The sequence below is a fragment of the Gorilla gorilla genome, chromosome 18 (assembly GCF_029281585.2).
Source record: "Gorilla gorilla gorilla isolate KB3781 chromosome 18, NHGRI_mGorGor1-v2.1_pri, whole genome shotgun sequence".
NCBI classification, from domain to species: Eukaryota; Metazoa; Chordata; class Mammalia; order Primates; family Hominidae; genus Gorilla; species Gorilla gorilla.
The window spans coordinates 74,638,728-74,648,880 of NC_073242.2; the positions used below are offsets into that span (position 1 = coordinate 74,638,728).

Sequence of the window (10,153 nt, forward strand, 5' to 3'; positions counted from 1 at the left end):
AGCAGAACTGAAGGAAATAGAGACACAAAAAACCCTTCAAAAAATTAACGAATCCAGGAGCTGGTTTTTTGAAAGGATCAACAAAATTGATAGACCACTAGCAAGACTAATAAAGAAGAAAAGAGAGAAGAATCAAATAGACACAATAAAAAATGATAAAGGGGATATCACCACCGATCCCACAGAAATACAAACTACCATCAGAGAATATGACAAAAACCTCTATGCAAATAAACTAGAAAATCTAGAAGAAATGGATAAATTCCTCGACACATACACCCTCCCAAGACTAAACCAGGAAGAAGTTGAATCTCTGAATAGACCAATAACAGGCTCTGAAATTGCGGCAATAATCAATAGCTTACCAACCAAAAAGAGTCCGGGACCAGATGGATTCACAGCCGAATTCTACCAGAGGTACAAGGAGGAATTGGTACCATTCCTTCTGAAACTATTCCAATCAATAGAAAAAGAAGGAATCCTCCCTAACTCATTTTATGAGGCCAGCATCATCCTGATACCAAAGCCTGGCAGAGACACAACAAAAAAAGAGAATTTTAGACCAATATCCTTGATGAACATTGATGCACAAATCCTCAATAAAATACTGGCAAACCGAATCCAGCAGCACATCAAAAAGCTTATCCACCATGATCAAGTGGGCTTCATCCCTGGGATGCAAGGCTGGTTCAATATATGCAAATCAATAAATGTAATCCAGCATATAAACAGAACCAAAGACAAAAACCACATCATTATCTCAATAGATGCAGAAAAGGCCTTTGACAAAATTCAACAACCCTTCATGCTAAAAACTCTCAATAAATTAGGTATTGATGGGATGTATCTCAAAATAATAAGAGCTATCTATGACAAACCCACACCCAATATCATACTGAATGGCAAAAACTGGAAGCATTCCCTTTGAAAACGGGCACAAGACAGGGATGCCCTCTCTCACCACTCCTATTCAACCTAGTGTTGGAAGTTCTGGCCAGGGTAATTAGGCAGGAGAAGGAAATAAAGGGTATTCAATTAGGAAAAGAGGAAGTCAAATTGTCCCTGTTTGCAGATGACATGATTGTATATCTAGAAAACCCCACTGTCTCAGCCCAAAATCTCCTTAAGCTGATAAGCAACTTCAGCAAAGTCTCAGGATACAAAAATCACAAGCATTCTTATGCACCAATAACAGACAGAGAGCCAAATCATGAGTGAACTCCCATTCACAATTGCTTCAAAGAGACGTGAAGGACCTCATCTGTTTTTCTAATCGTCATATGATATAGTTTAGATTTCCCCTCCAAATCTCATGTTGAATTTTAATCCCTGATGTTACAGGTGGGGACTGGTGAGAGGTGGATGAATTATAGAGATGGATTTCTCATGGCTCTGTGCTGTCCTTGTCACAGTGAGTACTCAAAAGATCTGGTGGTTTAAAAGTGAGGCGTATCTCTCCCCCATCTTTCCTGTTCCCACTCCTACCACGTGAGATGCCTGCTCCTCTTTCATCTTTCATCATGATTGTAAGCTTCTTTATACGTTAATGTTACAAAATTTCACTCAATTTTCTTATAAAAATATCTGACAAAATGTTATATGATAAATATGATAAATATTATGACATCACAACATATTACTGTATCATAATTGGTTTGTATTAAGGCATTGCAGTATATCATGACATCATAAGTTGCATGCATATGACATCATGATATATTATGATGTCACAATTCTTATTACGTCGCAATGTATCATGACATCATAATTCATACGTATTGTGACACCATAATTCATATGCATTATAACATCACAATATATCATGACATCATAATTAGTATGTGTTATGACATCACAATGTATTATGACATGATAATTCATGTGTATTGTCACATCACAATATATTATGACATCATAATTTGTACGTATTATGATGAATTCATATGAAAATGTGTATGTAGTACAACGTATTACAAATTGTTATGTAATTTGTATGTATTACATATGTATTAGGTGGCTCTGGATGTCTTGAGCTCTGGGGGGCAGGCTCGGGGTAGGAAGAGACACCCATGCTGCAGATGGGGAGATTGGGGCACAGGGCCCTGGGGTTCCAGGAGCAGTGATCAGGCCAGGATTGGCCTGTGGGGACTTCGATGTTGGCTCTGGGTGAGGGGGCTACTGCAGATGTGAGCACAGCAGTGCTCAGGGGCTCAGGTGGCTGCCCAGGGGCAGATGGACAAAGGGGTTAAGGCACCAGGAGACCAAAGCTACAGCCCAGCAGGGGGCAGGGTGGCTGTGAGGGTTGTATGAAGGGTGCCAACAGCATTTTGAGGGCATGAGCTGTAGGTGTGAGGGAGCAGGCAGGGGGACAATGCCCAGTCATTCTGGCCTGGAACAGTGGCAGGTGGATGCTGCCTAGCCATGGAGCAGTCAGTGAGGTGGGACTTCTGGTTTCAGAGGAGCCCAGAGATATACTCAGGCAGATGAGGGTCCTCATGGGATGGACATGGAAGGGTCAGCTACAACTTGGGGACCATTTGTGGTGGGCTGAGCCCCTGGGACCTCTGGGGTGAGCAGGCAAGAGAATGAAGAGGAGCCAGCCAGGGAGCCAGAGGCAGACGGAATAGAGGAAATTAGACCCCAGGAGAGGGGCAGACCAGGAAGAGGATGAAAATTTCTCCTCACCTGCCTCAATGGCCTCTGCCCCTGCCCACATATCCTAGTGCACTCCCCCTGAATCCCTGCTTGCGTCTGCCTAACTGGCCATCCCAGGCTTGTGTGGCCTCAAGCTGTGGGGGTAACTGAAGGGCCACTTTCAGAAAGCACAGTCTAGAAATGAGTAGCGTTGAGTCACTGTCGTCTCCCAGTCCTGGGAACTTCCTCTGCCACAGCTCACTGAGCTGTCTTCATCACCAATGGGTCTACCTTCCCCCATCCCTGGAGGGCTGGAGGGTCAGCTCAGAGCTGTGAGAGGTGCCTCTTCCCAGTGTCTCTCTACACAGCTCCCACCTGTGCCTCAGCATCTTACTCTGAGAGGTGGGCCTGTTGCTGCGTGTGAATGGCGAGGAGGTCACTGTGGGGAAGGGGCTGCTTCCTTCCTCTTTTCTGGGCCCCTGGTGCCTCTCTCCTAGGGGTAAAGCAATCCAGCCTACCCATGAATCCAGGCAGGAAGGCAGCCCCACCCCAGCCCCAGAAAGAAGAAAAATAGTTCAGCTGTGAGGGGGGCGGGGGCGGAATGGTGACAGCCCTGGACATTAGCACAAAAAAGAGCTGAGGCCTCCAGGAGGCCATCCTCACCAGTGCCCTGGAGCTCTGCAGGGGGTGGCTTAGGGACTCAGAGTCTTGTGGGGCAAGGCTTCTCTGCTGCTTCTGAGGCTCCCTGCTCTGCAAGGGGCTGAGTTTCTTCTCCTGGTAAACTGCTCCCAATGCCTGCCCTGGCTCATTCACTTAGCTGGGCTACCTGCTGGGCTCCCTTCCTGGTGGGCCCTCCCTGTCAGCCTCCCTGGGTGGGTGGGGGCTCCTTTGGAGACTCCATTATTCTTTGAGGTTTTTAGGCCAGGATGAAGCACCCCGACCTCTCAGCAGGAGCAGCCACTTGTGGGAAGTGAAGGGAATGGGAGGGGACACATGGCCCAGCTCTGAGCATGACTGGGTGGGGACATTATGTTGAAGCTCCTGGAATCCTTATTCAGCCCAGGAGGAGGGGTTTGAAAGGCCAACAATCTCCCTACACAGGAGGGAAAAGAGAGGGTGTGGGTGGGCAGGGGCGACCTTGAATTGGGGGTCTGGTGAGATAAGTCTCTGCTCCTCACCCCAGCTATGGCCTTCATGTGTGCTTCCACCAGCAGAGGCCCCTTACTGGACTTGGACCGAGTGGATGGACAGGAAACCACCAACCATGGTGGCCACCCAAACCAACTTTCACTGCCTTACTCTTGAAACCCCACTCTCTCCATCTCCTGGCTGAAGAACCACAAGAGCTCTAAGGAGAGCATCACATCAGCATATGGAGGTGGGCCTGGAAGTTGGTGGGAATGTGGGCTGGATGTGGAAGGTGGGACCTGTCTTTGGCTCACCTGCCCTTCTACCTGGAGCTGTGGCACCAACAGTAGAGGCTGATCATGGAGTGTGGTGCCCACAGACTGCTGTCACCCCACCTCTGTGATGGAGAACAAGTGCAGCAGCCTTTAGCAGACATACACACTGGACAGCTGGGTGAGGGCTGTGGCCCGTAGGCAGAGGGCAGGAGGGTGGGCAGCCTCTGAACTCCCATCTATTCTTTCAATGTTTTCTCCTGACCATCCCATTCTACCTGCAGGGCTTCTGGACAGCCAGATGCAGCAAAATGGAAATCCACTGCAAATTCTCTAGCAACTTAGTATGTGGAGGTGAACATCAGCAAAGTGGGTGTCAACGGCATGCCCTATGTCACCATGCTCAGGGGAGATGCTGCTGCTGGCCAGGAGCATGGGGATAGCAGGCCTGAGGCTCCACTTTACAGAACTCTACCATCATTATAAAAGTTTTGGAGTAGCCTATGAAAGACAGAACATGTCATCAGCTAGGAGACAAAATCCTCTACAGTGAGCAGTTATCCTGGATATAAACTTGGTGCTGGTTCATTTAGCATCTGTGATGAACCAATGTCTAAAATGAGAGTCAGTTTCTCCTAAAGTAAGATTACATGAGTCAACCGATAAAAGTGGGAATCACTCCTGTGAGTATTGTCCCTCATAATTCATTCAAAAGCATTTGCTTCTGTCTTTGCAGCTTTATGCTCTCCAAATTCCCACACCGAGTAAAAACCTCCTTGGCAAGCTTATAATCAATCTCACATATTTAACAATTTGGATTTTATATTAAGATCCACTATAAAATATGGAAGAAAATCTGTTTGATTTACAGTAGATGTAAAATAGAAAAACTAGAATGGGCTACTCTGCACATGTAGAATTAGTTCCTTTTATATTTATGAGTTTTCTACCAACCTGTATTTATTACACCAAAAATAATGCTAAAATATACTTTATTTTATTGTATGGAGTTTAAATGGATACACTGAATAATGGAATAATATTAACTAAATAAACCTTGATGCCTATTTTTTTCAGTTTTTAAAAGTTATTTAACAGTTTTTCTTTTTACTGTAAAATTGCAATTGATTAAATCTACTCCTAAATATTTTTTTTTCCTTTTCATACATACACAAATGGAATTGTTTTCTTAATTTTATTTTCAGGTTGATCATTGTTAGTACATAAAAGTACAATTGAACTTTGTATATTGGTTTTGTATCTTGTGATGTTGCTGAACTCACTTATTGGTTGTAGTGAGTTTTAATGAATTTCTTGTAAACTTTTATATTCACATTATGTCCTCTGCAATGATAGAGAGTTCTAACCTCTTATTTTCCCACATTGATGATTTTGTTTATTTTTCTTATGTAATTTATTTGGATGTTAACATTTTTGTCTTGTTCTCAAATTTCAAGACACAACAACCAGTATTTTATTATTATGGGGTTAGCTGTAAGTTTTACATTGACGCCCTTTAGCAGATCTAGGAAGTTTCTTGTACTCCTCTTTTCCAGGGAGATCGTAAATGAATATTGGATTGGTTAAATGCTCCCTGTGTCTGTTGAAAGGACCTTTCTGTTAATTTCCTTTATCCTATTACTTTGTGTAATGCATTGATTGATTACTGGATAGATCAATATTGCATTTGTGAAATAATTCCATTTGGTCATGGTGTACAGTCATTTTGATTTATTCTTGATTCATTTCACTCTTTTTTGAGATTTTCTGTTTGTGTATTTATCAGGGAAATTCATCTATGTTCATATTTACTTGTGATGCTTTTGTCTGGCTTTAGTATCAGGGTAATACTGGCCTGATAGAACAAATTGGGAAGTGTTCCCAATAACTGTCTTCTATTTTCTGGAAGGCCTTGTGAAGAGTTGGCATTAATTCTTCACTAAATGTTTAGTAGAATTTATCAGTTAAGCCACATGACTCTGGGCTTTTTTGTGTGTGATGATTTTTAATTAATTGAATCCCTTTACTTGTTATATATGTGTTCATATATTCTGTTCCTTCTTGGATTTACTTTTATGATTGGTGCCTATTGAGGTATTTATTTCTAGTTTGTGGTACTTCATGTGTTTAGGTTTTCTAGACAGTGGACATAGAAGATTCAAGAAGCTAAATGTAGGAGAATGTTTAATGTAGGAGAATGAGGCTTTGATATCATCAATGAATGACTTGAAGTTTCCTCTGTTGTAAAGAATGATATTACCATAACTGCCATCATTAATATTGATGGTGTAAGTCAAATAAGAAGGTAGGAGGAAAGGGACATCCATCACTGAACCACAGATCAGTGTACTCATTGAAGCCTTTGAGAAGAATCCACAAAATTTTACAGGATAATTCCTTTCCTGCGATCACCAGTAGAGAGAAACTGGTTAAACAGACAGGTATTCCAGAGTCCAAAATTTACATTTGGTTTCAGAACCAAAGACCTCAGCTCCCAGGCCACAGCAAAAGGGGGCTTATGAATTCCCTGGCACCAGGTCCAAGACCAAGACCTCATCTGATTGTTTGGCTGGAACAAAACATGTGCACTGCCCCAGGCAGGTCTCATCCTCTTCATGCCTCCTACTCTTTCACCAGCCACTTTTCATTTTTACAAGCTCTTCCTTCACCTCCCACATCCTGTGATTTTTTGGATCCATCTGCATTCTGCATGAGACAGGCTGTGCAGATGGGAGAGTTCTCTCAACCTCTTCTGGCACTCAGGAGTCATGTGTCAATGGTACTAGCTCTAGGAGGGAGGCTCTCCCATACACAGACTTGTTTCTGGCCTCTGTCGAAAGGAAAATTTCAGGATGACAAGAAAAATGAGACACTAACCTGGAAGTTCTGCCTTAAAGGACAGCCTCAGCCTGGTCATTCTTAGCCACAATTTTAGAGTTTGGGTCAACAGGCCGAATCTCACCTTCAGCAGTGGTGGAGCCTGGGCAAGGGGTCCTAGGATGTCATGATTCAACCTAAAGCAGGAGCACCTTAGCAGCCCATGCACACTGAGTCTCCCCTGTGACAGAAACAGACACAAGCCACGAAGGAAACATCCACCTGCTGGAGCAACCACACCAGCCATCTGCATGATCTCCTATAAACCCCAGAGTTTCAGGAAAAGGCACAATCTTTTCTGAATGCCGATCCACAAGGGGAGGACCCTCCAAGGTTTGAATCACCACTCAGTGAGAAAGAATTTCAGGCTCTGCTTAACAGGCTGCAAAGCTTACCAGCAAATCAGCTTCAGCAGGCAGCCATCCTTCTCACCACTGCCATGCAGGACTATTTTCCTTGGACACAAACAGCAAAATGCCAAGAAGAAGGCACCAGGAACACATTGTGGTCAGAAGCAAGGCTGATGGAAGAAGCAGCAGCAACCACTTGGAAATCCAAAGGGAGCACTTTGGCTCACTCCCGTGGGCTTCCCTCAACTTTGGTGCTCACTTTCTAACCTCAGTGATGGTTTCTGAGCTCCATCCTGCCTCTTGAGGCTGCATGGGCTCCAGGCGGTGAACAGCTTCACTGAATCCTGATGCAGCAAAGCATTCTCATGACAAACATGACTTCTTCCCTTTGATCGTCAGCTCCTGGGCCATCTGGACAATGCACAAACTGGAAACCCACCAAGGGGAGGAGAGTAGCTCTAAGGAGGACACATTTGCACTTCTTTCCCTTCTAGCAAGCTCGAAAGCCAACCATAAATGCAAGTGGATATGTAGAAAATGAGGGCGTGCTATAACTTCTCATCACATGAGTTTATGACCAGGAGTTTTTAATCCTAGCTCTGAGAGCTGTAAATGGGAATTGGAAGTTTTTCCACTAAGCATCTATCAGTGACTGATTGTGCAAGCTTATCTCCTTCATACTGAGGAGTCTTCACTGAGAATTTTCCTGTTGAACAAATAAACATAGAGATAGTGACAGGTAGGCTGGGCATGGTGGCTCATGCCAGTAATCCCAGCATTTTGCAAGGCCAAGGAGGGTAGATCAGTTGAGACCAGGAGTTCGAGACCAGCCTGGGCAATATGGCAAAACCCGGTCTGACTAAAAAAAACACATGAAACAGCTGGGCATGGTGACCCATGCCTGTAATTCCAGCTACTCAGGTGGCTGAAGCATGAGAATCTCCTGAATCCAGGAGGCAAAGGCTGCAGTGTGCTGAGATTTTGCCACTGTACTCTAGCCTGGGCAACAGTGCAAGACTCTGTCTCAAAAAAAAAAAAAAAAGCAATTGAGTGAGAGAGAGAAAACTATAAAATAACTGAACAAAGTGTAAGGATGTTAATTTTCCCACAACGTTAGAATTTTTGTATATATTTACATGCATAGATCTATGCATAAAGCTGACCTCCTTATATGTTAAATCAGTTACATGTTCAGTGAAAAAAAAATAAATTTTCTTTGTTTTAACACTGAAGAGGGATGCACATGGTCCAGACATGTTCTGTTGGAGTTGAAGGGGCCTGTTCTGGGAAAGGGAGAAAGGCAGAGTGAGACCCCGGTGCATTTAGGAGGCATAAGATGGGACCCTAATAGAGAGGCAGCCAGGGCCTGGGCACCGGCAACACTGAGGCTCACAGGGGCTTCTGGAAGCGAGATAAATGGCACAGGGCACTGAAGGCTATAATGTCCTGTAACAGGCGAAGATCTGGCCAGGTCGTGCTGCATCTCAGCATCACTGCCAGCCAGGCCTAACTAGACCCTATATTGAAGACACCTGGGGTGGACAGGCGTGAGCCTCCAGGCTGCAAAGAGCCCCAAAATTAGGTCTGCCCTGGGGCAAGGGTCCAGACCATTATGGTTAGGCCAATTTAAAACAGCCTCATCTCCTCTATTCTCAGAGGCTCACGTGGGTGGAGAAAAGAAGTGAACTGAAATCTCCCTGAAAAAACAGGGTCCCATGGGGTTTGTTGCCCCCCTACCTACAAGTGGAACCAGTCAGCCACCTCTCTCTCCTCTTTATGCCAAGATCCTCTGTTCAGGGCTCCTGGAAAAGCCCTCCTCCCTGCTGCCTCCCCACCACAGTGCACTTGCCAGGAAAGCCCGAGATCAGGGACCTGAGCATTTTGCACAGCAGGCGGGGGAGCAAGAGGGTCAAGGGCAGCGGTGTGTCCTGCACAAGAGCGGCCTTTTGTGGGCCCAGGCTGCAGACCAGCTCACCTTGCAGCAGGTGGCAGCCATGTGCCCTCTGCCAGGCCACTCCACCTCCCGGAGCAGCAGCTCCAGCTGCCGCTTCCGTTTGTTTAGCACAGAATGTACGAATGCCGGCTAGGGGGCCAAAGGTGGGGACAGTGGCCACCTCTCGTATCTCTGACCATTCAGCCGCCAGCCATACCCAGGCCGCTGCCAGCGGCCCCATGAGCCTGGCGTTCCTGTCGCCCCTTCTCCCCACAGTTCGTCTCCTTGTTCTCCCAGCCGGGCTCCTAGCTCCTCAGAGACGCAGGACCAGCTCAGATCTCCTGTCCAGCACCTGCCGGGCTAGTAAGCGAGGAGGCCAGCAGAAAGGGTGTCTGTCGCTCCAGAAGGAACAGGACCTCCCTACTCCAGGAAGGAGTCTGGCGCTCAGTGGTGGCTGCAGGCGCAGCGGACGGTGGGGGCAGCAGCAGCAGCGGCAGGAGGAGAAGCAATGGCTTCTCTGGAGGTGGCACTGTCTGTCCCCTTGGGCGTCTCCCTAACGTAGTCATGATTCAAAATCTGTGCTCACCACCAGTGCAAGGTCACAGCGGGAAATTGTAATTATCTAAGCGGATTCTTTCTTAATTGTACATCTATGTTTTATATAGAAGTGTTTTTGTTGTTGTTGTTGTTGTTGTTAATGTTTCTCTCATTCTTGTTTTGAAATTTCATATTACTGTGCTTCTTTTTTGGGGCAGCTTCTTTGACATTTGTGTTTTGTGAATTTGGTTTTACCTACGTATTATGATTTTGGATGTAAATCTGCAACTGTATGTACACATCGAGTCAATGTGGGGTTTAATTAAAATATGAATCAGTCATATCTACCACCAATAAAATCATGTGTTTGTTTGCCTCTATAAATATACTCCATTTATTCTTATCTTGCATATTTCTCTTCT

The 10,153-nt window shown here is 45.2% G+C and overlaps 1 long non-coding RNA gene across 1 annotated transcript in view; it reads left to right on the plus strand.

The window, feature by feature from the left end:
• LOC134757505 (uncharacterized) overlaps nt 1-5,016 on the plus strand; it is a 29,089-nt gene extending 24,073 nt beyond the window's left edge. Inside the window, exons 3-5 of the long non-coding RNA XR_010131553.1 lie at nt 1,342-1,411; nt 3,846-4,012; nt 4,319-5,016. This is a non-coding gene — a long non-coding RNA (uncharacterized lncRNA). The remainder of the gene's footprint in view (nt 1-1,341; nt 1,412-3,845; nt 4,013-4,318) is intronic.
• The last annotated feature ends 5,137 nt before the right edge of the window (nt 5,017-10,153 follow it).